This window comes from Phocoena sinus, chromosome X (assembly GCF_008692025.1).
Source record: "Phocoena sinus isolate mPhoSin1 chromosome X, mPhoSin1.pri, whole genome shotgun sequence".
Taxonomy (NCBI): domain Eukaryota; kingdom Metazoa; phylum Chordata; class Mammalia; order Artiodactyla; family Phocoenidae; genus Phocoena; species Phocoena sinus.
This window is the reverse complement of record NC_045784.1, coordinates 1140039-1167825: the sequence shown is the minus strand read 5'-3', so window position 1 is coordinate 1167825 and position 27787 is coordinate 1140039. Positions and strand designations below refer to the sequence as shown.

At 45.8% G+C, this 27787-nt stretch overlaps 1 protein-coding gene across 20 annotated transcripts in view; it reads left to right on the top strand.

The window, feature by feature from the left end:
• Positions 1 to 25557, top strand: part of DHRSX (dehydrogenase/reductase X-linked) — a 321810-nt gene extending 296253 nt beyond the window's left edge. For 3 of the 20 annotated variants that reach the window (XM_032618748.1, XM_032618742.1, XM_032618746.1), the window contains 3 exons: positions 16857 to 17034; positions 17252 to 19355; positions 19462 to 19874. The gene's annotated coding sequence lies outside the window, so the exon portion shown is untranslated. Of the gene's footprint in view, positions 1 to 7088; positions 7146 to 16856; positions 17035 to 17251; positions 19356 to 19383; positions 19875 to 21905; positions 22362 to 24189; positions 24391 to 25028; positions 25345 to 25504 lie in introns of those variants that run through there. The other 17 variants (XM_032618749.1, XM_032618747.1, XM_032618752.1 and 14 more) reach the window with 17 other exon arrangements.
• The last annotated feature ends 2230 nt before the right edge of the window (positions 25558 to 27787 follow it).

Genomic DNA, 27787 nt, shown 5'->3' with positions numbered 1-27787 from the left:
GAGAAGGAATTAAAACACACTTTCTAAAAAATAAAAATAAAAACCCAAAACTACACAAAAGGAGGCATGCTTCCTGTCTTCAAAGAATTCTCCACCACCGAGGGCCATCACGTCCGGGGAGAAGTGGGGCAAGAAATCACCTCCAAAGACACGCACCTTCAAGATTACGGATGACACACATGTGTCCAGGAGAAAAGTCTACAGTTTATGTTTGCTATGAAAGAGATGTTTGAATCCAAGGATTGTGACGAACCATTGAGAAAATGGTTCAACCGATGCCACCAAATGCATTCCTCTCCTTCTCGAGAGGCAGGGAGAGCCCACGAGAAAGCCGTTCCTCATTCGGAGTGGGCTCTCATCCAGATGGGCTCTCAGTGCAGCTTTGCAGTTCTTCCTTCACCCCTGCACAGCTCTCCTGACCACAGTGACCGCAGCCAGGGAGCCCCGGGGAGCTTAGCAGCCTGAGGATGTTACAGCATCCGTGGGCGTTGAGCTCGTTTTGTAACCTCATGGGAGACCCCTCTGCATCACAATTCAGTACCCGGTGTTTGCAAGCAGCTCGGTCGCAGACCTCCCACCCCCTCCCCTGTGTGCTCTCTACAAGGTGAGCCTGGTCTCGTCTTGTTTGCTCTACCCGGCGCTATGAGTCCTGCAGGGCCGGCTCCTGAGGGAGTTTGCATCTTCCTGATACAGGTCGCTTATGACTTAGATCCCCTCTCTGGTTTCCACCAGGATGACAGGTGGTCTGACCGTGAAGGGACTTTGGGGACCTCCATTTTCAGATGGAAAAACAAAAGTCCATAGCAGCTGCATGATATATTCGGTAACACGACCGTGTCTGAGACCTTTTAATGCCAAGAACATCTCAGTGACTGCTGGGCTTGGATTTATGCACTGACATGACGTGTGGAATCGTTAGTTGTAGGTGCGTTTCTGTGTGTATAACACACACATACGTATATAAACATCCAGTGCCTTTACCACTCACACACAGACTTATACAGACATACACACACGCACTAATATACTTTATCTGTTATACGTTATTAAAAGCATAACAAAGTACCTTTAGTAAAAGTATGTTTTACATCTACTCATTGGACAACCTGTCTCAGTGTACTTTGAAATATTTATCATACACAACTTTCCCCAGACAGGTGAGGTCAGAAAGCTTATTCCTTTTCGTTCCAATGTAGCAAAAGCAGGACATTAAGAGGACGGTGATTAATTATCACATGTCCCCAAAAGGGGCAGATTCTTGCATTTGGAACCATTTCCAATGTAATGTCTTTTTCTTTACCCTGGAGCCCTGCCCACTGACCCCTGGGATGGGAGAAACGCGCCTTTTGGTATCACACACCCAGAATGATGTTTAACCAGATATCCGGATGCCCCATGACTAGTCAAGCTGAAACACGAAATTATCCCTCACGGGTCTTCCAACCCTGGAAAAGTGCCACAGCTCAGACATTAAGAATAAGGAAAGGGCTTCCCTGATGGCGCAGTGGTTGAGAGTCCGCCTGCCGATGCAGGGGACGCGGGTTCGTGCCCCGGTCTGGGAGGATCCCACATGCCGCGGAGCTGCTGGGCCCATGAGCCATGGCCACTGAGCCTGCGCGTCCGGAGCCTGAGCTCCGCAACGGGAGAGGCCACAACAGTGAGAGGCCCGCGTACCGCAAAAAAAAAAAAAAAAAAAAAAGCTTGTGATGAGAAATAGGAGAAAAGTCAGGATACAGATTTCTCCGCGTTTACTGGGAAGTACTTCCAGCAGGAGGCTTGGGGGTGTGTTCGGACAGGTTAACTCTGGAAGAGCTTCTTGTGTGGTTTGCAAGCCGCCACTCATGAAAGCCACGCCGGGCCCTCACAGTTGGTGGGAAACTGTGCTGTGATTTCTGATGGCTCCAGAGCTGCCCGACGCCTTATGTGTTAACCACTAAGAAGCTAAGGAAAGGGAGGGGTCCTTGTCTGGATCCAGCTGGACCCACGCCCAGACGTTGGCTGTGTGATATTCAGCGCACAAAGCAAGGAGAGAAGCCGTCATCCCCTGCAGCGGGCACAAACCCTGCTTGCTTTGTGCGCTCCACCCCCAATCGCCAACATTCCTCTTAGAAAGTGTCGACTTGGGGTAAAAAAAAACACAACGTGAGAGTTGTGAGTTAAGTTTTATTTGGGGCAAAATGAGGACTGTAGCCTGGGAGACAGCATTTCAGACAGCTCTGAGAAACTGCTCCAAAGAGGTAGCAGGGGAGCGGGGAGGTCAGTATATATGTGGGATTTCGGTGAAGGGGGAGTGCATGCAATCCAGCACATAATTTTGCAAAAGGTTTCTGCTAGTCTCGTGCAGGTTACTGCTAGCCACACGGAACAGACGTCACCAGGAAGGATTTTAGTGCTTTTGTGGTTACGAGGAGGTGCAAGCATTGGGCTCATAAAACCGTCTCCTGAAAATCTCTAACTATCTGAAGACCTGTCCCGCCAGTTTTTCCCAGAGCACAGAGTTCCTCATTCCTGGTCTCCACCCTGAGCTCCTTTCAGAGGGTGTTGAAGGTCAGCAGCTGCAGTGGCTCTTGATTTAGTCCTTGTAGAGGTGATGGCAAGGGCCAATCTGTAGTTGGCAAAAGCAACGTGAGAACACTACTCCCCCAGCCCCTCCTAAGTCGCAGAGATGAGCAGCTAACGGAGGGCGATAACAGAGTGAAAAACCAGTGTGGATTCCACGCCCACTGAGTACCAGTGGCTCCATTAAATGCTTACAATGCTCTGATGACAAAGGGACGATGTATCGCCCATTGAACAGGTTAAGGAACTTTAGAGAGATTAAGTCATCAAGGTCCCTCCCCTGATCAGAGGCAGGCAGAGCTTCTCCTGTTTACCTGAAAGACCCCAAAATCCTCTTCTGTGATCACCTGGTGACCACGGTTCCAGGAACAAAGGGTGTGAACCCACCTGCCTCCAAATCAAAGACGGTGCATGGCAGAATCAACCTCATAAGTCCTGAGGTCCCACAGACCTTCTCTTCCTCCTTCCATGGTTTACCCTCTTCCATGTATTATTTCAACAAGTATTTATCTGTCCAGGGGTTCTGTGTGCTGGCCACCGTTCTGGCTCCAGTGAACAAGCCAGGTCAAGTCCCTGTTTAATGTCCATCCCGGGGGGAAGAAGCAGACAGTGAGCAGAGATGCAAGTAGATGAAACGCACGATGTGTTTTTTTACAACACGGTCGTTGAGTGTTCTGAGGCTCGGCGGGGAGAGGACAGACTGACCAGACGGGCCCTTGCGGCATTGTGGCCAGAGAGGGCTTCTATGCGGGGTGACATTTGTCCAGAGACCTGGCTGAGGTGAGGAAGGGAAAGGACAGCTGTGCCCCAGCCAGGAGCAGACTGTGTGGAGGGTAGAACAGCGACGGTCCAGCACGGAGGGATGCAGCTCGAGCAGTGTGTGTGCAGGAGGCTGAGGCCAGAGGGACGGGGCAGGTCTTGTTACCTTACTTGGATTTTGGAGTTTATCGTGAGTGAGATGGGAGCCACTGGAGGTTTTTCTCGGATGGAGCCGATGGTGGTGGTGGTCTACCCACAACTGCTGGGAATTCCTTGCCTTTTCCATGAACAGCGACCTGTCTTCCAGTGCAAGCCCTGACTCTTGTTGGATACCTACCCTGCTTGCTGGAACACAGGGGGCCCATGGGAGAGACAAGCTGCAAATCTGCGAAAGGCACAGCCCCGCTGGTAACTACTGAGCACAGGGTATAAATACCCAAACTCACCTCTCAGCCCGGATCACCCGAGGGAAGTGTTTTAAGGTGCTTCTGAGACCATCACCATGATATCACGCTCCAGTCACCTGGGTGTGGCTGGCCTGATAATTCCCCCCTCCTTGGCTACTTTCCTTCCTTGCGTGACCTCCCCATCCCACTACTGGAGCTCCCTGCATTCAACCCTCAACCCAGGCTCTGCTTCTCGGGGAAGGTCAGTTGCGAAACCTGACCTGGGTACAAACAGGATCAGTCTGACTGCTGTGTGGACAACAGTGGTGGCAGGTCCTGGATGTTGGAGTTGTCCGGGGACAGATGTCCAGCGTCTTGGACCAGGCAGGAGATGGAGGTGGGGTGATTGGGGAAGCAGGCTCACTGGGGATGAACGGCATAAAAAAGATGGAGGGAATCTGCGTGGTTATCTGGGCTTCTCTTTTCCTTGCCGAGGCTCCCCGGTTCTTGATGGTTCTGCGTCTTCTCGCTCTCTCGCCTTGCCTTCTCCGGCTCGCCCCCATACCCACCACGTTGGTCTGGCTCATTAACAGTACTGCAGAATTTAATCCAACGCAAGGCTTTCGTGGAGCGTGGTGCAGGCGTTAGACACCCACCCAGGTACCAGGGAGACAGAAATTAGTACTTCCCATCCAAGGTGTGAACAGATGCAGCAGGTAATCGGGATACAGTGTAAAACTGCACCACGTCTGTCTGATGTGAAGACAAGTTTGGGCAAATAAAACTTGTCTTTTCTGAGTAGTGTTTTTTTTTAATTGGAGTAGAGTTGATTTTTTTACAATATCGTGTTAGTTTCAGGTGTACAGCAAAGTGAATCAGTTACACATATGTATACATTTTTCAGGTTCTTTTCCATTATAGGTTATTACAAGATATTGAATATAGTTCCCTGTGCTATATAGTAGGTCCTTGTGGCTTATCTATTTATATATAATAGTATGTATGTGTTAATCCCAAACTCGTAATTTATCCCTCCCTCCCCTTTCCCCGTTGGTAACCATAAGTTTGTTTTCTACGTCTGTGGGTCTGTTTCTGTTTTGTAAATAAGTTCATTTGTGTCATTTTTTAGATTCCACGTATGAGTGATATCACATGATATTTGTCTTTCTCTGACTTACTTCACTCCGTACGATAATCTCTAGGTCCATCCATGTTGCTGCCAATGGCATTATTTCATTCTTTTTTATGGCTGAGTAATATTCCATTGTATATATGTACCACATCTTCTTAATCCACTCATCTGTTGATTGGATTGTTTCCATGTCTTGGACATTGTAAATAGTGCTGCTGTGAATATAGGGGTGCATGTATCCTTTTGAATTAGTTTTCTCTGGATATATGCCCAGGAGTGGGATAGCTGGGTCACATGGTAGTTGTTTTTAGGTTTTTAAGGAACCTCCATACTGTTCTCCATAGTGGCTGTATCAATTTACATTCCCACCAACAGTGCAGGAGGGTTCCCTTCTCTCCACACCCTCTCCAGCATTTATTGTTTGTAGACTTTTTGATGATGGCCAGTCTGACTGGTGTGAGGTGATACCTCATTGTAGTTTAGATTTGCGTTTCTCTAATAATTAGCAACATTGGGCATCTTTTCATGTGCCTGTTGGCCACCTGGATGTCTTCTTTGGAGAAATGTCTATTTAAGTCTTCTGCCCATTTTTCGATTGTGTTGTTTGTTTGTTGTTGTTGTTGAATTGTATATACACTGTTCGTATATTTTGGAAATTAAGCCCTTGTCGGTCCTATCGTTTGCAAATATTTTCTCCCAGTCCATAGGTTGACTTTTCCTTTTGTTAATGGTTTCCTTTGCTGTGCAAAAGCTTGTAAGTTAGATTAGGTCCCATTTGTTTATTTTTGCTTATATTTCTATTGCCTTGGGAGACTGGCCTAAGAAGACATTGGTGCAATTTATGTCAGAGAATGTTTTGCGTACATTCTCTTCTAGGAGTTTTTTAAAATTTACTTTTATTTATTTATTTTTGGCTGTGTTGGGTCTTTGTTGCAGTGCACAGGCTTCTCATTGCAGTGGCCTCTCGTTGTGGAGCACCGGCTCTAGGCGCACGGGCTTCAGTAGTTGTGGCTCGCAGGCTCTAGAGCGCAGGCTCAGGAGTTGTGGCACACGGGCTTAGCCGCTCCGCGGCATGTGGGATCTTCCCGGAGCAGGGCTTGAACGCGTGTCCCCTGCATTGGCAGGCAGGTTCTTAACCACTGCGCCACCAGGGAAGCCCTCTTATAGGAGTTTTATGGTGTCATGTCTTATATTTAAGTGTTTAAGGCATTTTGAGTTGATTTTTGTATATGGGGTATGGGTGTGTTCTAACTTCATTGACTTGCATGCTGACTAGTGTTTTTGAATGTCTGTCTTTATATAAAATGCAATGGGTATATATTTTTAATTATCTCTTGATACACAAACACAGATTATCGTTGCCTTCTAATTAACTGAAGTAGGTAGTCTTGCAGTGTGAGCCTTCAAGAAAATAAAGATGTTCATCAGAAATGGATCACCTGTACAACTGTCATGTGTGTAACACATTATCATTTTCAAGGGACTGTATAATTTAGCTCATTTGTCTCATTTAGACTCATCTGTGATGAGGCTACGTCATTTCATCATCAAGATCATCTTCACCACTGTCATCACCACCACCACCACCACCACCACCATCATCTCCATAATTATCAACATCATCACCACCATCACCAGTATCACCATCATCACCACCACCATCCTCCTCATCATTTTCATCATCACCATCCTCACCGTCATCACCATGTTACAGAAGTTGAGTCTCACCCAGGGTCACAGAGCTAATAACTAATGATACCATCACTCATACATAGACCTTGCCAAAGCAGAGCTCTCTCTGCCCACTCCCCCTACCACATGCCAGGAACCTTCCTTCAAAGACAGATAACGGCTTGCCCTTTCCTCTCCTCCTCTCCTCTCCTTCCTACTTGTCCCCTGAAATGGGGAGCCACCCTCCTGCACCGTGAGGACAGGGGCCGTGAGTAGGGGTGGAGGAGTGGGGAGATGCAAGGACCCTGCTTTCGGAGGACTGACACCAGCCCTGACCCCATTCCTCAGGGTCACCTTTACGTGAGGGGGAATCACGTTTCCATCATTTTTGAGCCCTGTTGTTTTAGGGTTTCTGTTCCTGCCAGCCCTAATCCTGATGCAGTCTTCAAGCTCCACAGATCCTGCAAACCACCCCCCTCCTCCCATTATCGTACGCACATGCCAAACCCCCCATCCTAACGACTCTGAAGGCGGCTCAGCCATTTCCATAATCTGATTTGCTTTTAATCTGTGTTGGAAAGGATAAAAGCAGTGGCCTTCGAGGGCAGACCTGGACGAAAACCACGCAGCTGCACCAGGTAAAAACGCTGTGGATAAGTATTTGTTTGGAAAGTGCTGGCTCATCGCGAGGGATGTCTAGGAGAGCTATTAAGCAGTATTTTAAAAGTCCCGTTTATTCTAAAGTGCATATTTTCCATCTCTGGCTCAGGTCCAGCCAGCAAAGAAAGGCAGGCTTTGGCTTGTGGCTTCTTTTATTCCTCAGCCCAAATTGATCATCACCGGTAAATGAGATCAAAGCTTCCAGACCATCAGCCCATAAAGGCCCCTGGGAAAGGGAATGTTAAGCCGTCATCGGGATCCAGCTGGACATGGGAGTGGGTGGCCCAGTGCCCACGAGGGCATCATTGTATCTCAGCCTTGCCCTGTTGTGACTGCATGGATCACACATCCTAGGAATAAGTCCAGCGTCTCAGAGGATTTTTCTGACACGGTGAGATGCCAGTTATCAGAGGCAGTGAGCCTTGAGGCTGGATGATGGCTCATGTCAGAGGGGGAAGTTCTTGTTTTCCTGTTGAACTCTAGTTGATGTACAATAATGCATTAGTTTCAACTGTCCAGCAAAGTGAGTCAGTTTGTTTTGGTTTTTTTGCAGGTTACTTTTCCTTATTATTACAAAATATCGAGTATAGTTCCCTGTTATATAGGTCCTTGCTGATGATCTATTTTATATATAGTATCTGCTAATCCCAACCTCCTAATTTATCCCTCGCCCTCCCTTTCTCCTTTTGTAATATGTTTGTTTTGTGTCTGTGAGTGTATTTCTGTTTTGTAAATAAGTTCATTTGTATCATTCTTTTTTAGATTCCACATGTAAGTGATGTTTGTCTCTCTCTGTCAGGCTTATCAGGACTTCACTCAGTATGGTGATCTCTAGGTCCATCCATGTTGCTGCCAGTGGCATGATTTCCCTCTTTTTCATGGCTGAGTCGTATTCCATTGTACACATGTACCACAACTTCTTTATCCATTCCTCTGTTGATGCGCATTTAGGTTGCTTCGAAGTCTCGGCTGTTGTAACTTTTCAAATTATAGTTTTCTCTGGATATATGCCCAGGAGTGGGATTGGGTCGTATGGGAGCTCTATATTTCGTTTTTTGAGGAACCTCCATACAGTGGCTGCATCAGTTTACATTCCCATCAACAGTGCAGGAGGGTTCCCTTTCCTCCACACCCAGGAGGGGCCCTTCACAGAGCTGTGCTGCGGGCTGCCTGGGGGCCTGGAACACATCCCTGGAAAGTGGTAGAAAGGGGAGTGCTGATGTTACTGGACACAGAAAAGCCTCTGTGGTAGGATGTTTATGCAACGGACATCTGGGAAATCCTTGACGTTCCAGTGGCCAGGAGGGCACATCAGAAAAGCATGGAGTGCTGGCCGCTGGCCGTGGGCTGCTTCCTAACAGTGCTGTGAGCAAAGGCGGCTCAGTATTTACCAAAGAGAGACATCTGGGTCTTTCGTGCCAACAATTTAAATTAGTCTTGCAAAAAAAGCAAGGATTTAATCCAGTCCAAAGAAAACTGGATTAAGGGAAGAGCATTTTGTAAAATGCTCCTGGAAACTACGCCAGAAGGCATATAGCACAATCCTTGTAAACGAGTTTTACAGGAGTGTAATGAGATGGGTGTGTGTGTACACGCAAGAGGTTTATTGTGTGACTAGAGTGAGACAGGTGCAGAGAAATCACGGGACATGGTGGGGTGTGCTCGGGGAATTTAATAGATGCTCTAAGAGAAATATATACAACTCAAAATAGAGTGAGACAGATACAGAGAAATCACGGGACGTGGTGGGGTGTGCTCGGGGAATTTAATAGATGCTCTAAGAGAAATATATACAACTCAAAATATCTTCAGCATAGGACTTCCCTGGTGGTTCGGTGGCTAAGACTCTGTGGTGCAGCATGGCCAAAAAAAAAAAACCAAACAAAAAAATCCCCTGTATGACTGCAATATAATATCACTCTGTGTTTGTTCATCAATCAGTATGATTCCTTCTCTCCCGCTGATTTTACCATCAGGCTTTATCATCTGAAAACATGCAGATGTGGGTATTAGTCAGCTGAGGCTGCTGTAACAGAACACCCCAGACTAGGCAGCTTAAACAATGGAAATTTATTTCTCACAGTCTGGAGGCTGGGAGTTTGAGATCATGGCGTGGACAGACTCAGTTCCCGGCGAGGCTCTCTTGTTGGCTTACAGATGCCACCTTATCTGCATGTCCTCGTGTGGTGGAGAGAGAGACAGACCCCATACCATATTATAACCTCATTTCACCTTCATTAATTCTTTACCCCAAATACAGTTACTCTGGGGGGTTAGGGCTCCAACATATGAATTTTGAGGGGATATAAATCCGTCCGTAGCAACATGGCTTGAGACAAGCAGGCAGGCTTGTCACAGCCCAGCAGGGGCATCTCAGCTCCCTACCTCGTTCCGTTTCTGAATGGGAACATTTCCCAACAAGGCTGAGAAACCTGCTAGTTGAACAGTCACCCCCCACTGCTCCCCACGTTTGTAGAGCCCTTCATTTCCCTGAGGTCACGGTGCCCCAGCTGTGCCCCTAAGCCCTGCCCCTCAGAATTCCTGCCCACATCCCAGCCGCCAGATCTGGGCTTCAGTGACTGAGCCTCCCTCTGGTCCCCACTGGCCACCCTAGAATCAGTTCAGTGCAGGGAATCCACAGCCACCAACCCCCAAGGGGAGGTGGAGTAGAAATCCCCCAGGCCCCTTGGGCAGCTCGCTCACAGGTGCTGTACAGGGCACTGGGGTTTCCAGAGCAATTAAGTCCAAATGCCCCACAGTGCTGCCTGGCCTGGTTCACAGCCCTGGTCCCCCATCCCTTTCCCTCACCCCAGATATTCCCAAGTCTGCATCTCAGACTCTGCATGCTGGGGAACCCCAGCCAAGACAATCAGCAGAGATCCTGGAAAAATAAAACCACCCTGGATAGTTACCCAAGAGGAGAAAAAAAATCAAACACCTTCGGTACATCATACAAACTCCATCCATTCGACACCTATGAGAAAAGTCAGCTTTATTTTTTTTTTTTGAATTTTTGAATTCTATGTATTTTTTTTATAGAGCAGGTTCTATTAGTTACCTATTTTACGTATTAGTGTATATATGTCACTCCCAATCTCCCAATTCATCACACCACCACCACCCACCCCTGCTTTCCCCCCTTGATGTCCATATGTTTGTTCTCTACATCTATTTCTGCCCTGCAAACCGGATCATCTGTACCATTTTTCTAGGTTCCACATATATGCGTTCATATACGATAGTCTTCTCTTTCTGACTTACCTCACTCTGTATGACAGTCTCTAGATCCATCCACGTCTCTACAAATGACCCAATTTTGTTCCTTTCTTAGGTAATATTCCATTTTATATATGTACCACATCTTCTTTATCCAGTCGTCTGTCAATGGGCATTTAGGGTGCTTCCATGACCTGGATATTGTAAATAGTGCTGCAATGAACATTGGGGTGCATGTGTCTTTTTGAATTATGGTTTTCTCTGGGTATATGCCCAGGAGTGGGATTGCTGGATCATATGGTAATTCTATTTTTAGGTTTTTTTTTTTTAAAACATCTTTCTTGGAGTATAATTGCTTTACAGCGGTGTGTTAGTTTCTGCTTAATAACAAAGTGAATCAGTTATACACATACATACGTTCCCATAGCTCTTCCCTCTTGCGTCTCCCTCCCTCCCACCCTCCCTATCCCACCCCTCTAGGTGGTCACAAAGCACCGAGCTGATCTCCCTGTGCTATGTGGCTGCTTCCCACTAGCTATCTACCTTACGTTTGGTAGTGTATATATGTCCATGCCGGTCTCTCGCTTTGTCCCAGCTAACCCTTCCCCCTCCCTGTGTCCTCAAGTCCATTCTCTAGTAGGTCTGCGTCTTTATTCCCTTCTTGCCCCTAGGTTCTGCCTGACCTTTTTTTTTTTAGATTCCATATGTATGTGTTAGCATATGGTGTTTGTTTTTCTCTGACTAACTTCACTGTGTGACAGACTCTACGTCCATCCACCTCACTACAAATAACTCAATTTCATTTTTTTTTTTTTTTGTGGTATGCGGGCCTGTCACTGTTGTGGCCTCTCCTGCTGCAGAGCACAGGCTCCGGATGCGCAGGCTCAGCGGCCATGGCTCACGGGCCCAGCCGCTCCGCGGCATGTGGGGCCTCCCAGACGGGGGCATGAACCCGTATCCCCTGCATCGGCAGGCGGACTCTCAACCACTGCGCCACCAGGGAAGCACAATTTCGTTTCTTTTTATGGCTGAGTAATATTCCATTGTAATATATGTGCCACATCTTCTTTATCCATTCATCTGTCGATGGGCACTTAGGTTCCTTCCATGTCCTGGCTATTGTAAATAGAGCTGCAGTGAACATTGTGGTACGTGACTCTTTCTGAATTACGGTTTTCTCAGGGTGTATGCCCAGTAGTGGGATTGCTGGGTCATAGGGTAATTCTATTTTTAGCTTTTTAAGGAACATCCAATACTGTTCTCCATAGTGGCTTTATCTATTTACATTCCCCCCAGCAGTGCAGGAGGGTTCCCTTTCCTCCACACCCTCTCCAGCATCTGTTGTCTGTAGATTTTCTGATGATGCCCATTCTGACTGGTGTGAGGCGATACCTCACTGTAGTTGTGATTTGCATTTCTCTAATGATTAGTGACGTTGAGCAGCTTTTCATGTGCCTCTTGGCCATCTGTATATGTTATTTGGAGAAATGTCTATTTAGGTCTTCTGCCCATTTTTGGATTGGGTTGTTTGTTTCTTTGATATTGAGCTGCATGAGCTGTTTATATATTTTTGGAGATTAATCCTTTGTTGATTCATTTGCAAATATTTTCTCCCATTCTGAGGGTTGTCTTTTCGTCTCATTTGTTAATTTCCTTTGCTTTGCAAAAGCTTTTAAGTTTCATTAGGTCCCATTTGTTTATTTTTGTTTTTATTTCCATTACTCTAGGAGGTGGATCAAAAAAGATCTTGCTGTGACTTATGTCAAAGTGTGTTCTTCCTATGTTTTCCTGTAAGAGTTTTATAGTGTCCTGTCTTACATTTAGGTGTCTAATCCATATTGAGTTTTTTTGTGTGTATGGTGTTAGGGAGTGTTCTAATTTCATTCTTTTACATGTAGCTCTCCAGTTTTCCCAGCACCACTTATTGAAGAGGCTGTCTTTTCTCCATTGTATATTCTTGCCTCCTTATCAAAGATAAGGTGACCATAGGTGTGTGCGTTTATCTCTGGGCTTTCTATCCTGTTCCATTGATCTATATTTCTGTTTCTGTGCCAGTACCATATTGTCTTGATGACTGTAGGTTTGTAGCTGTAGCTTTGTAGTATAGTCTGAAGTCAGGGAGACTGATTCCTCCAGCTCCGTTTTTTTCCCCTCAATACTGCTTTGGCTATTCGGAGTCTTTTGTGTCTCTGTACAAATTTTTTTGTTCTAGTTCTGTAAAAAATGCCATTGGTAATTTGATAGGGATTGCATTGCTTTGGGTAGTAGAGTCATTTTCACAGTGTTGATTCTTCCAATCCAAGAACATGGTATATCTCTCCATCTGTTTGTATCATCTTTAATTCCTTTCATCAGTGTCTTATAGTTTTCTGCATACACTTTGGTCTCCCTAGGTAGGTTTATTCCTAGGTAGTTTATTCTTTTTGTTGCAATGGTAAATGGCAGTGTTTCCTTAATTTCTCTTTCATATTTTTCTTCATTAGTGTATAGGAACGCAAGAGATTTCTGTGCATTAATTTTGTATCCTGCAACTTTACCAAATTCATTGATTAGCTCTAGTAGTTTTCTGGTGGCATCTTTAGGATTCTCTCTGTACAGTATCATGTATTGGTCCATAATTTCCTTTTTTTGTAGTATCTTTGGTTTTGGTAACAGGGTGATGGTGGCCTCATAGAATCATTTTGGGAGTCTTCCTTTCTCTGAAGTTTTTTGGAAGAGTTTGAGAAGGATGGGTGTTAGTTCTTCTCTAAATGTTTGATAGTATTCACCTGTGAAGCCATCTGCTCCTGGACTTTTGTTTGTTGGAAGATTTTTAATCAGAGTTTCAGTTTCATTACTTGCGATTGGTCTGTTCATAGTTTCTATTTCTTTCTGGTCCAGTCTTGGAAGGTTATACCTTTCAAGGATTTGTCCATTTCTTCCAGGTTGTCCATTTTATTGGCAGAGAGTTGCTTGTAGTAGTCTCTTAGGATGCTTTGTATTTCTGCGGTGTCTGTTTTAACTTCTCCTTTTTTCATTTCTAATTTTATTGATTTGAGTCCTTGCCTCTTTCGATGAGTCTGGCTAATGGTTTATCAATTTTATCTTCTCAAAGAACCAGCTTTTAGTTTTATTGATCTTTTCTATTGTTTTCTTTGTTTTTATTTCATTTATTTCTGCTCTGATCTTTATGATTTCTTTCCTTCTGCTAACTGGGTTTTGTTTGTTCTTCTTTCTCTAGTTCCTTTAGGTGTAAGGTTAGATTGTTTGAGATGTTTCTTGTTTCTTGAGGTAGGATTGTAGAGCTAGAAACTTCCGTCTTAAACTGCTTTTGCTGCATCCCATAGGTTCTGGATCATCGTGTTTTCATTGTCATTTGTTTCTAGGTATGTTTTCTTTGATTTCTTCAGTGATCTTTTGGTTATTTAGTAGTGCACTGGTTAGCCTCCACGTATTTGTGGTTTTTAGTTTTTTCCCTGTAATTGATTTCCAGTCTCATAGTGTGGTGGTCAGAAAAGATGTTTGATTTCAATTTGCTTAAATTTTCTGAGGCTTCATTTGTGACCCAAGATTTAATCTATCCTGGAGAATGTTCCATGCGCACTGAGAAGAAAACGTTAGTCTGCTGTTTTTGGATGGAAATGTCCTATAAATATCAATTAATCTATCTGGTCTATTGTGTCATTTAAAGCTTCTGTTTCCTTATTTATTTTCACTTCAGATGATCTGTCCATTGGTGTGAGGTGTTAAAGTCCCCCACTATTATTGTGTTACTGTCGATTTCCTCTTTTATAGCTGTTAGCAGTTGCTTTATGTATTGAGGTGGTCCTGTGTTGGGTGCATATATAATTGTTATATCTTCTTCTTGGATTGATCCCTTGATCATTATGTAGTGTCCTTCCTTGTCTCTTGTAATGTTCTTTATTTTAAAGTCTATTTTATCTGATATGAGTATTGCTACTCCAGCTTTCTTTTGATTTCCATTTGCATGGAGTATCTTTTTCCATCCCCTCACTTTCAGTCTGTACGTGTCCCTAGGTCTGAAGTGGGTCTCTTGTAGACAGCATATAGATGGGTTTTGGTTTTGTATCCATTCAGTGAGCCTGTGTCTTTTGGTTGGAGCATTTAATCCATATATGTATGTTCCTATTACCATTTTCTTAATTGTTATGGGTTTGTTTGTGTAGGTCCTTTTCTTCTCTTGTGTTTCCCACTTAGAGAAGTTCCTTTAGCATTTGTTGTAGAGCTGGTTTGGTGGTGCTGAATTCTCTTAGCTTTTGCTTGTTCTGGTTTCTCCATCCAATCTGAATGAGATTCTTGCTGGGTAGAGTAATCTTGTTGTAGGTTTTTCCCTTTTATCATTTTAAATATATCATGCCACTCCCTTCTGACTTGTAGAGTGTCTGCTGAGAAACCAGCTGTTAACCTTATAGGGATTCCTTTGTTGTTTTCCGCTTGCTTTTAATATTTTTTCTTTGTATTTAATTTTTGATAGTTTGATTATTTTGATAGTTTGATTAATATGTGTCTTGGTGTGTTTCTCTATCCTGAACGGGAACCTCTGTGCTTCCTGGATTTGATTAACTATTTATGTTTTGGTTTTTTGGCTGTGAGGCATGTGGCATCTCAGCTCCCTGACGAGGTGTCGAACCCACACACCCCTGCGCTGAAAGGTGAAGTCTTAACCAGTGGACCAGCAGGGAAGTCCCCTGGGAGCAGTGGTTTTTGGTGGAGGGTCTCAGTTGACCTGCAAGACGGGGCCAAGGGTGGACAGCCCTCTCACGTGCCCCCATCCAACAGGCAGATCCATGGTGAGCTCTGTGGGGGGCAAGAAGCAGGGGGACAGGGATGGAGTGCAGGTGATCAGAACACCCCCCATACTCTCCCTGCCCTCTCCTCACCCATTTAATGGATCATCTGTTGCTTCCCTGATCAATGAGTTACTCTGCAATTCACTTTACTTTTTAAATTTTTATTGGAGTATATAGTTCATTACAACAATCCATGTACATATTCTTTTCCCATTTAGAGTTCTCTGTGTTACACAGTAGGTCCCCGTTTTCCTCTATTTTATATATAGTAGTGTGTGTATGTTAATCCCAAACTCCTCATTTATCCTTCCCCCACCCTTCCCCTTTGGTAACCATAAGATTGTGAGTCTGTTTCTGCTTCATAAGTAAGTTCATTTTTCAGGTTCCACATATAAGTGATATCAGATGGTATTTGTCTTTGACTTACTTCACTTAGTATGATCATCTCTAGGTCCATCCATGTTGCTGCCAATGGCATTATTTCATTCTTTTTGATGGCTGAGTAATATCCCATTGTATATATGGACAGTTAGGTTTGCTATGTCATGACCTGGCTATTGTAAATAGTGCTGCTATAAACATTGGGGTGCCTGTATCTTTTTGAATTATGGTTTTCTCAGGGTATATGCCCAGTAGGATTGCTGGGTCGTATGGTAGCTCTGTTTTTAGTTTTGAGGAACCTCCATACTGTTCTCCAGACTGGCTGCACCAACTTACGTTCCCACCAAGTGTGCAGGAGGGTTCCCTTTCCTTCACAACCTCCCCAGCATGTATTATTTGTAGACGTTTTGATGATGGCCATTCTGACCAGTGTGAGCTGATACCTCATTGTAGTTTTGATTTGCACTTCTCTAATAATTAGTGATGTTGAGCATCTTTTCATGTGCCTCTTGGCCATCTGTATGTGTTCTTTCAAGAAATGTCTATTTAGGTCTTCTGTCTATTTAGGTCTTCTGCCCATTTTTCGATTGGATTGTTTTTTGTTGTTGGTGAGTTGTATGAGCTGTTTGTAGATTTTGGAAATTAAGCCTTCATCCGTTGCATTGCTTGCAAATATTTTCTCCCATTCTACAGATTGTCTGTTCACAAAAGCTTGTAAGTTTGATTAGGTCCCATTTGTTTATATTTCTATTGCCTTGGGAGACTGCCCTAAGAAAATATTGGTATGATTTGTCAGAGAATGTTTTGCCTATGTTCTCTTCTGGGAGTTTTATGGTGCCATGTCTTACGTTTAATCCATTTTGAGTTTATTTTTGTGTGAGCGTGTGTTCTAACTTCATTGATTTACGTGCATGTCTCCAACTTTCCCAGCACCACTTGCTGAAGAGACTTTTTCCCATTGTGTATTCTTGTGTCCTTTGTCAAATATTAATTGACCATAGGTGTGGGTTGACCATAGGTGTGGGTTTATTTCTGGCCTCTGTTATTTAAAGATACATTAAAACAGTATAAGAACTGAGGAAGATTGGGGGAATCCACCAACAAGTCCAGAGCCGAGAGCACAGAAGAGCATAAGGCATCAGTGTTGAGACACCTGCTGTGGTCAGCTGAGTAATGTCCCCAAAGATGTCCATGTCGTAATACCCGAACGTTGTGAATATGTGAACTTACATAGCAAAAGGGAGTTGGCAGATGTGGTCCCACTAAGCACCTTGAGCTGCACCGGTGACCTGGGTTTTACAGGTGGTCCAGTGTCATCACATGGGTCCCTGTAAAGAGGACGTCAGAGGAGTTTGATTACAAGATGCTGAGCTGCTCATTTGGATGGCAGACGCCTCCAGCAGGTGGAAAAGGAAGGAAATAGATCCTCCCCTGGAGCCTCCAGGAGAAACCAGCCTGCAGATCCTTGGGCTTTAAAACGGTAAGATGGCACATTTTGTTCTTTTAAGCTACCAAGTCCTTGGTACCTTCTTAGAGTAGCCACAGGAAACTCAGACAGAATCCAAGGACGTTAAGCAGGGGGATAGCTGACACTTTCAGGGAAACGATGACTTATGAAGATTAGATGACTAGGACAGATGAGAAGTAACGTAAGTAACGTAGAGAGAAAGATCTGTTTTCAACTCATTGATTTTCAGGACTGTTTGAGCATCTCCCTAAGAGACTGCAAACTCTGGGAAAGAAGGACTCAAGTGTCTTGGGCTCACCTTCCAAAGGGGAGCAGTATGGAGGAGGGTTACTGTGTCAGCCGTCAGGTGCGACCCCATGCTGCTGCAGGGTTCCCCTCTTGTTGCCAAGATTCTGGCATGTGGACCACAGTGCCAGGATTCGGATGCACCATGGCTTACATTCCGGGGACACGGTAAGGAGATAGTTAATTACCGTCTAGTTCTCATGGATCCAGTGCTGCACCCCTTCCCTCCGAAGCAGATGCTCGAGCTGAAATGGTTTGTGTACCTGCGTAGACACGTGGTTCTTCTTCAGCCACCCAGCCAGGCTCTCCAAGAATAACGCCTGAAAAAGAATGCACGGCCCAGGAGCATTGTGCCAAGGTGGCTAAGGCTGAATCGCTGGTTTGTCCGGGCAGGGGTTCTGCACTGCAACTGAACTTCAAAGCCCCGGGGGGCGGTTCCTGCAACAGGAAGGCAATCACCACATCCAACCTTCAGATCTCGGGTCGCAGAAGAGGCAGCCCACCCTCAAGCCTTTCCAGCCCAAGAGAAAGATGCTTTCCACTTTGTGGCTGGGGAGCTGTGCCTGTGAGTGCCAGGCTCCCCCCCCCAACCCCCGCTTCTGTGCACCCTTATGCAAGTGCAAGTCACTCGCCTCTTTACTTTCTCTGCAAGGTGGGAAGCTTGCCTGGAAGGTGGTTAGTGACGGAGATGGGACCTGTGAGGCAACCGGCAGCTCAGAAGGTTAATCCAGATTTGCGTCACTGTCCCCGCCAAGGTGAGGATCTGCCGGTCCCTGGATCTCTCCAGGAGAGGAGGAGCAGCTCACTTCCCAGGGGAATCTCTGAAAAATACTGTAAAGCCATTACCTTCTTAGAACAGGCCATCTGTCTCCCGGTATCACTGGAAAACAACCATCACTTAAAACCCAACTCAGCCCAGCCTGGTCAGGTGCTAATCAAGGACATGAGTTAATAAGGCCAAATAATTAGAGGATTAGTGTCATGACCTACCTGGTAAGTGCCCATCTTATATTCTAATACCTATAATCACAGTCTCACAGTCTCAGCTGTCTGGGGGTAGAAAAATCCAGCAATGACACTGTCTGATACGGATTCTCTGATATTTTCTTGAAAGAACCAGGGGACTCGAACGCAGGAAGCAGTGCCACTCGAGGACGTCAGGGCAGCGCTGACAGCCTTTAATAAGTCAAGGATGCAGCAGTGTCCCTCACAAACCTTCCTTCTCTCCGATTGCCTGAGATTTCTGGGATCCTGATGAGTCACTAGGGACGTGAAATCGTAACTAGAAGAAACACCACCACCAATGAAAGTACGTGGTCGACCCTTCCTGACAACATCTCATAACTGCAGAACCAAGGAGATGCCTGTGTTATCCCGACGTAAATATGGACCCACGGTAATGGTTCCTGGGAGGGCACTATTGGGGGTGGATTTCCCAAGATGCCGCTTACGAGTCATTCCTTGGGGAACCCGAGATTGTAGAGAATACTGATCCAGATCACAGGATGGGGATGACCTAAAAATGGACCCTAGGGGAAAAACGGTTAAGTGGGGTTATTATGGCTCTACCGGTCCAACCAAACAAGGGAGGGTGGATTTATGATCAGATTCTGAATTCTAGAACAGGAAGGGAGCTGGAATGAACAGAAGCACAGACGCTGTCCCCCGAGGCTGGTCTACTTAGCAACTGGCTCCTCCCTCTGTGGGACCCATGGGAGTCAGGGTAGTTCACAGGGTACTTGCTGAGGTTGCAGACCTGGAGCTCCAGGATTTGGGGGAAGTTGGTGCCCAGAATTGTCCCTTTTCTTCTCCTTTTCACGAGGATCAGCTCATCCACGGGTGTGGAGAGTTCAGGCCTGCAGGCTGGCTCAGGGTCCACGAGGATGGATGTCCACCTCACCAAGCACTGTACGGAGGCATAGGGTCATCGGTGAAGGGCTTCAAGAAGCATGAAAAGCCGCGTGGACGGATCCCCGGGAGTGGACAGGATGATGGAGGTGACAGACTGTCCACTGAGCATCTCCAGTTTCCTATCGTGGGTCCTACAAGTGCGTTTTCATTTCCTCCTGTCCTTAGGGTGTATTTCTTAACACGGATGAGCATCTGAAATTAGGCTGTGATGCTGTCTGATTCTTGTGCCCCCTCCCCTTGAAGGTGGGTGTGATCTAACTCACCGTGACACAAGAACGTCCAGCCGGTCCATCGGGACGGTCTCCAGTGACAGGGTCCCGAGGAGGAGTCTTAAGGAAAGTGATACGTGGTCTTCAACGTCTTGAGTCTGAAGGGAAGCAGCCTCGAAGAAAGTAATATTCATGTCTGCACTACCCTGTATTACGTGTGTGTGGATCTAACAAATATAAACAATAACTATTATAAATATGGCAACATATGATACACATATAATATACAACACACATACAGAACGTAAAACATGCAACATTTGACAGTATGACAGTTAATTATCATTTTTTTTTTTGAGGCACACAAGTACCTTGTGGCTCTCCCATTGCAGAGCACAGGCTCAGCAGCCATGGCTCATGGGCCCAGCTCCTCCACGGCATGTGGGATCTTCCTGGACCAGGGCACAAACCCATGTCCCCTGCATCGGCAGGCGGACTCTCAACCACTGCGCCACCAGGGAAGCCCAAGGTATAATTTTTAAGTTGTAATACATAGTATAAAATATAATCGGTGTAGTTGCATATATTATATTATATATGAGTATATCTTAATAGGCATCTATATAATAGGTGTATATATAATGTATAAACATGTATTATATATTGGTATATATTAATATATGTGTATATAATGTATAGACATATTATACAACAGAATATATAATATACATTCTGACAAATGATTGACATGTAATTGTATATAATATGTAACCTACAGTATATAATGTGAAATCTAACATGTATATGAAATATATATAATATACAATTTAATGTACCAAAAATTAGATGGTATAACCTTAAATACTAGATAAGATACATGTATATCATATACAAAAATTAGTATATACTAGTACATGGTAATATATACTACTCTATAACATAGTAGTATATATATTAATACTAGTATATAGTGTATACTAATATATATTATTAGTATATAGTGTATACTAATATATATTACTATACTACAATATACCTTATACATAATCTATATTGTGTATTATGTGTTCATTGTACATAATCTATATTATATGTATGTTATATATAATATACATAATATATAGCAGTATAATAACTATATTATACACAATTTAATGGACGTCCTGTTGGCTTGTTTCCATTGTCTTTAAACTTTCCGTTGCGCCTGGATGCACACACTGACTCCCTTCCCTGGGGAAGTGCAGTCCCCACCTCCTCCATGTCCCTGAGGCTGCCCACTGTGGCCCCTGCTCTGGGCACAGAACACCCCCCCCGGGTGTCACCCCACCCGTTTCCCCTCCGTCACCTCTGCCCTCCTCACCTCACCAGGCAGGACATCACCCAAGTCCCACCTGTGCTGCTCCATGCCAACCTCTGCAACAGCCGAGCTCCTTTCTCCTTCAACCACCAGCCTCGCCCTGGATTTCCATATCCACAGTAACCTCTTCACTCGCCTATCAGCCGGGCTTCCCTGGTGGCGCAGTGGTTGAGAGTCCGCCTGCCGATGCAGGAGATGTGGGTTCATGCCGCGGTCCGGGAAGATCTCACATACCACAGAGCAGCTGGGCCCGTGAGACATGGCCGCTGAGCCTGCACGTCCAGAGCCTGTGCTCCACAACGGGTCAGGCTGCAGCAGTGAGGTCCGCGTACTGCCAAAAAAAAAAAAGAAACTCAGCTGCTCCTTCCTTTCTCCTGCCTCTGGACCCCCATCCTCCCCTGACCCTGCATGAAGATGGTCCCTGAGGTCTGACCCTGGAATTTTTTTCCCCGATCAGCGTGATGGGGCCAATGGGTTCTGCAATCTCTCACCATTATGGAAGCTGAAAACCTGTAGCTCCCTCCAAAGTGAAATAAGTCAGATGAAGAAAGACAAACACTGTAGGGTCTCACTTACATGTGGAATCTAAAAAATACAATCAAGTAGTGAATATATAACAAAAGAGAAGCAGACTCCCAGATCTAGAGAACAAACGAGTGGTTCCTAGTGGGGAGTGGGGCATTATAGGGGGAGCAGCATAAGAGGTACAAACTACTAGGTAAAAAACAAGCTATAAGGATATATTGTACAGCACAGCTAACAGAGCCACTATTTCATAATAACTATAAACCTCTTCCTTCCTGAACTTGGCCTGTCACTAACGACGTTCCCTCCCCCATCAAACATCACAGCTGCTAAGCTACCTGAAATCCAGACATTGGGAACTGATTTCTGTGGGTGAGGAAGTGGGTCTCACCCCAACACAAGTGGGGTACACTTCCATGGGGTTACCCAGATCTTCAGGGAACTCCAATTTCCTGCATAAATTGTTCTCCTTTTCCCCAGTGTGCTACTTAGGAAAAGGACAATAAATAATAAAATAATTCACATAAGTATTCGAAAGCTAGCGATGTGTTAAGAAAAATAGGAAAATCTAATGAAAAAGGAAATTTGTTTTTCAGAAAGAGGGCTATTAAAGCAGGAAGCAGAACAATGGTTGCCAGGGGCTGGCCGTGGAGGAACCGTGTCAGCAACAAAATGACGAGACAGCGTGGAAATGTACACAACTCACTGGGGGTGCTGATTCCACAACGGTGCACAGGGCTCAAAACTCACCCATCTGTCCACCTGAAAGGGTTGCTTTTACTGAAAACAATTACATCTCAGTAAACGTGAATAGAAAACAAAACGAGCCTCATCGTTTTCATTCCTTTCCTACATGAGCTGCACTAAGTCCAGCGAGTCAGATGGGTGAAGATACACACAGGCAATTCTTTCATTTTTACGTAAACAATCTGTGCTGTTTGCTGTTTACAACAGCCAAGACACAGAAGCAACCTAAACATCCACCAAGAGAGGAATGGATAAAGAAGATGCGGTTCATATATACAACGGAATATTACTCAGCCATGAAAAAGAATAATGCCATCTGCAGCAACACGGATGGACCTAGAGGTGATCATACTGAGTGAAGTAAGTCAGAGAAAGACACATACCATATGATATCACTTATATGTGGAATGTAAAAAATAATACAAGTGAATCTGTGCAAAACAGAAATAGACTCACAGACATAGAAAACACACTTATGGTTACCAAAGGGGAAAGGGGGGAGGGAGGGATAAATTAGGAGTTTGGATTGACATATACACAGTACTCTACATAAAATAGATAAACAACAAGGTCCTACTGTAGAGCACAGGGAAGTATATTCAGCACTCTGTAACAACCTATATGGGAAAAGAATTTGAAAAAGGGTAGATACATGAGGGACTTACTTCCCTGGTGGCGCAGTGGATAAGAATCTGCCTGCCAGTGCAGGGGACACGGGTTCGAGCCCTGGTCCGGGAAGATCCCACATGGCCTCGGAGCAACTAAGCCCGTGTGCCACAACTACTGAGCCTGTGCTCCACAACTACTGAGCCCACGTGCTGCAACTACGGGAAGATCCCCACATGCCTCGGAGCAACTAAGACCATGTGCCACAACTACTGAGCCCACGTGCTGCAACTACCGAAGCCATGCACCTAGAGCCCATGCACTGCAATGAAGGGTAGCCCCGCTCACGGCAACTAGAGAAAGCCCGTGTGTAGCAACAAGGACCCAACACAGCCAAAATAAAATTAAATCTTACAAAAAAAAAAAGGAATACATGAATATGTATAACTGAATCACTTTGCTGTATACCTGAAAATAAACCACTATAAATCAACTATACTGCAGTATAAAATATAGGTATATATATATGTATATATATTTTTTTTTTTTTTTTTTTTTGCGGTACGCACTGTTGCGGCCTCTCCCGTTGCGGAGCACAGGCTCCAGACATGCAGGCTCAGTGGCCATGGCTCACGGGCCCAGCCGCTCCACGGCATGTGGGATCTTCCCGGACCGGGGCACGAAACCCATGTCCCCTGCATTGGCAGGAGGACTCTCAACCACTGCGCCACCAGGAAGCCCCTATATTTTAATTGTAATTTTCATGTAAAAAAAAAAAAAGTGTGCATTTAAGGCACTGTCCAAATGAACAACTTTCCTTGAGGATTTTGTCTGCATTCATGCTTTGTTTTGAGACAGTATCTGGGGGTGGGATGCTTTGTCATCCTACCTGTGGCCCTGCTCCCAATACTGCGTACACGAAAATCGGTAAAAACATACCCCTTATCTTTCATCATCTGTTTTGGCCTCGTTGCCTATGAAAAAGACCCCTAGATAAAATGAAAAAAAAAGAGAGCATTAAAGTATGGAACTGCACCACTAGCAATGTGTCCCCACCATCCGGGCAGGCGTCCAGCAGAGGCAGGTGGTGGGTGATGTAAACCAGAGTCCCGCCCACCAGCCGTCAGACGCTCAGCACGGCCACTGGGGTACAGCTGGTGGTCGTGACAAGCGGGGCAGCCCTGTGGGAAGGGCGGGGGGGCAGACCGAGGGGGATGCCGGCAGTGTCCGCATTCCACAGCTGCCTGAGAAGCAGCATGGCCGCCACCACATCTGCAATCTGCAGGCAGTTTCTAGAGGGAACCCTGTACAACTGAACCACAGGTGAGGACAGACATCCCAACGGAATCCCCTGAGTCCCACATAGACAGGGTGGCACAGCCGGACCCACAGAGGACCCTCCCACCGCCCTGAAAACTACCTTCCACAGCTTTAGTTTTAAATCGTGGACTCACCCGAGTGCCCCCAGCTGTGTGGTTGTGCCTGGCTGAGAGCTGACTTGACTTTTACCCCGTGCCATGTTCCCAGGGAGTCCTTCTGGAGACCCCGTTACAGACTGTTTACAACAGCTGAGACGTGGAAGCAACCTAAGTGCCCATCGACAGAGGAACGGATACAGAAGATGTGCTACCTATACATGCAGTGGAATATGACTCAGCCATGAAAAAGAATGAAATCACGCCATTGGCAGCAACACGGATGGACCTAGAGATGGTCACACTAAGTGAAGTAAGACAGAGAAAGACAAATACCCTATGATATCGCTTACATGTGGAATCAAAAATAAAAAGATACAAATGAACTTACATACAAAACAAAAACAGACTCACAGACATAGAGATCAGCCTGGAGGGAGCAGGGTGAGGGAGGGAAGAATTGGGAGTGTGGGACAGCAGATGCAAACTAGTTTATATAGGATGCACACACAACGACGTCCTACTGTACAGCACAGAAAACTCTACTCGATATACTGTAATAAACTGTACTGGAAAAGAAACAAAAAACCCCACCATTCTTCCCTGACCTATAGACAGTGCACTGGCTGGTCTCTTCCTCCCCCCGCCCCACCCTCTCTCCCTGGCTCACTCCATTCCAGTGTCCTTCCTGCTCTTCCAGTTAACCATGTATGTTCATCCTCAGGGTCTACACCCTTGTGGTCCCCTCCTCCTGGAATTTTCCCCCTAGACATCCCCATGGCTTCCCCTCTTACCTCCTTCAGATTTGCCAAAAGTCTCCTTCACAGGCAGACTGGTTCTGACCACGTTCATGGCCATCTGTAGTCTCTCTCCCATCCTCGTTGCGGATTTATTCTTCTCCATTCTGCTTGTCACCTTTCTGATACTCTAAGGGTTACTTTTACCTTATAGGCTCTTTGAGTTGATGCTTTTGTCTGTCTTGATCACTGCTGTGTCCCAGCACCTAGAAGCCTGCCAGTGTGATGGTCTCTTCTTGCTTGAAATCTTGAAGTAAGGATTGAGGAAACACCCAGTACGCACGTCCGTGCTGCAAACAGCTGAGTGATAAAGACAGAAAAATACAGATAAGAATTCCGCTGATGTGCTCAGGACAGTCCATTAGACCTGTTCTGGCACCACTGTGTCTGTGATCAAGCGACTGGAAGTGCCGTGGGACTCTGGGACAAACGTGGAAGAACTCCGGTGACACACAGAAGACGCGTAGAAGGTAAAGCTGGAGAGAAGATTGGGAAGCGGGTCATATAAAACCTTGGAGGCTGTGCTGAAGACTTAGATTATATTCGACCTGCAATATTTTATCCTGGGATATTCTACTTATATAACAGAACATGCACAAATGACCTTTCTTTGTTTGTTTTGTTTTGCAGTACGCAGGCCTCTCAGTGTTGTGGCCCCTCCCGTTGCGGAGCACAGCCTCCGGACGCACAGGCTCAGCGGCCATGGCTCACGGGCCCAGCCGCTCCGCGGCATGTGGGATCTTCCCGGACCGGGGCACGAACCCGCGTCCCCTGCATCAGCAGGCAGACTCTCAACTGCTGCGCCACCAGGGAAGCCCGACCTGTTTTCATTTATATTTTTATAAGATACTCTGGCTTTTATGAGAGCAGTGGACAAAGAGAGACACTGTGTTATCTGCTAGGACTGTCGTCATAGAGGACCACAGATGGGTGGCTTCAACACAGAAATGTATTTTCTCACGGTCCTGGAGCCTAGAAGCCTAGGATTCAGGAGCCAGCAGGGTTGGCTGCTGGTGAGATTTCTCTGACTTGTAGACGGCTATCTTCTTGCTGTGTCCTTCCGTGGAGGAAAGAGAGAGAGGGGGACGGGGGGAGGGGGAGGGAAGGAGAGACAGAGACAGCACTCTGGTGTGCCCCCCTCCTCTTGTAAGGACAGGAGTTCTATGGGATCAAGGCTCTGCCGTTATGACCTCATTTCACCATCATTACTTCCCTAAAAGCCCCATCTGCAAATACAGTCTCTTTGGGGGTTAGGGCTTCAACGTATGCACTTGAGGGGGGCACAGTGGAGTCTGTAACACACAAGCAGAAATAGGGAGACCCATCTAGGGGCATCACTGAGAGAGCACGGCTGAAATGGAGACAGTGAGAATCAGACTTGAGACATCTGATGACCACAGAGCCAACGGGATTTGCTAGTAGATCAAAAGTGAAGGGCAAGAGAAATAAAGACGAGGGCTCCATGATTTGCAACGTAGGTACTCAATTTCTAGAAAATGAGCATTAAGTGCGTATGCTTCCTGCAAGTTTATCTTAGATTCCACTGATTTAGCGTGATGGCTTCCTGATCTCAGGGCAGCAGACTCGATAACAGAATGTTATCTCTGGTCACCACTGCTCTGCGTTACTGAAACTGAGCAGGACCCTGTGGGGTTCCTGGGCATGGAAGCCTTTCTGTCCCCCATTTCTTGTTTGTAGGGAACAGACTCGAGCCTCCTGAACCCTCCCTGACTCCCAAAGGGAAGATGCAAACAGTTGCCAATCAGGGAAGGATGGGATGCAGAGACAAGGGAGGAGCCGTGAAGAAACAACAGCGCAGCCTTGGGGCAGGTCCTGGCTCCCCCTCAAGGATACACATGACAACATCTTTGAGCTCTTTACAGCACTAAAACTCCCCAAACAAATGGAAGCTGTCATCATTCTTCACTCCAGAGAAGACCCCCTGAGGCCAGATTAAAGGGACCAGAGAAGTTCACGAGATTAACTGAGGGACTTCCCTGGTGATCCAGTGGCTAAGACTCCATGTTCCCAATGCACAGGGCCCGGGTTCGACTCCTGGTCAGGGAAGTAGATCCCACATGCTGTTACTAAAAATTCCGCAGGCCGCAACTAAAGATCCTGCATGCCGCAACTGAAGATCCTGCGTGCCGCAACAAAGATCCCATGCACCGAAACTAAGTCCTGGTGCAGCCAAATTAAGTATTTTTTAAAAATGAGAGATTACCTGAGACCAGATTAAAGGGGTGCAGGCCCTGCACACACCCTGATCCTTATCAGCAACCCCACCCTTGAACCATTGCTACAGAACTCCTCACTAGCCCCCCACCTCCAGGTTGGGACACACAGTTTGGAGGGCACGAATCCACTGTGTCCCCCTTTGCCTGGCAAACCAATAAAGCTATTCTTTTCAACTTCACCCACAACCGTCTCTGAGATTTGATTCAGCACCAGTGCACAGAGGCTGCCTTTTTGGCATCATTACTGCTTTTACATAACCCCTTTCTGCTCACGTTTCTTCCATTCCTGTCCTAAAATTCCCATTCTTAAACTTTCCATTTCCCCTTGGTAATGTCAATCAAGAACCATGAGGTTATGACTCCCAGCGAAACCAAGTCCCCCAGTACTGAGTTCCCCTGCCGCGTTTAAGATTAACCTCTTCATCCAAAACCTTATTGCCTTTCTTGTCCCATCCGTTTCCCCTAAGGTGTGAGGAATATCAAACAGGGGACTGAAAATGAGCAGGACTCTGGGGAATCTCCCGGGTACAGTATCTCCTCTTTGTCCCCAGTTCCGTTTGTAGAAAAAGGCTTTCGTGTCCTAGACCTTCCCCATTTTCCAAAGAGCACACTCAAGCAGTTAAGGCTTAGAATTATAGAGTCACAGCTCTCCTAGTTCCTCCTGAAAGGACAGAGG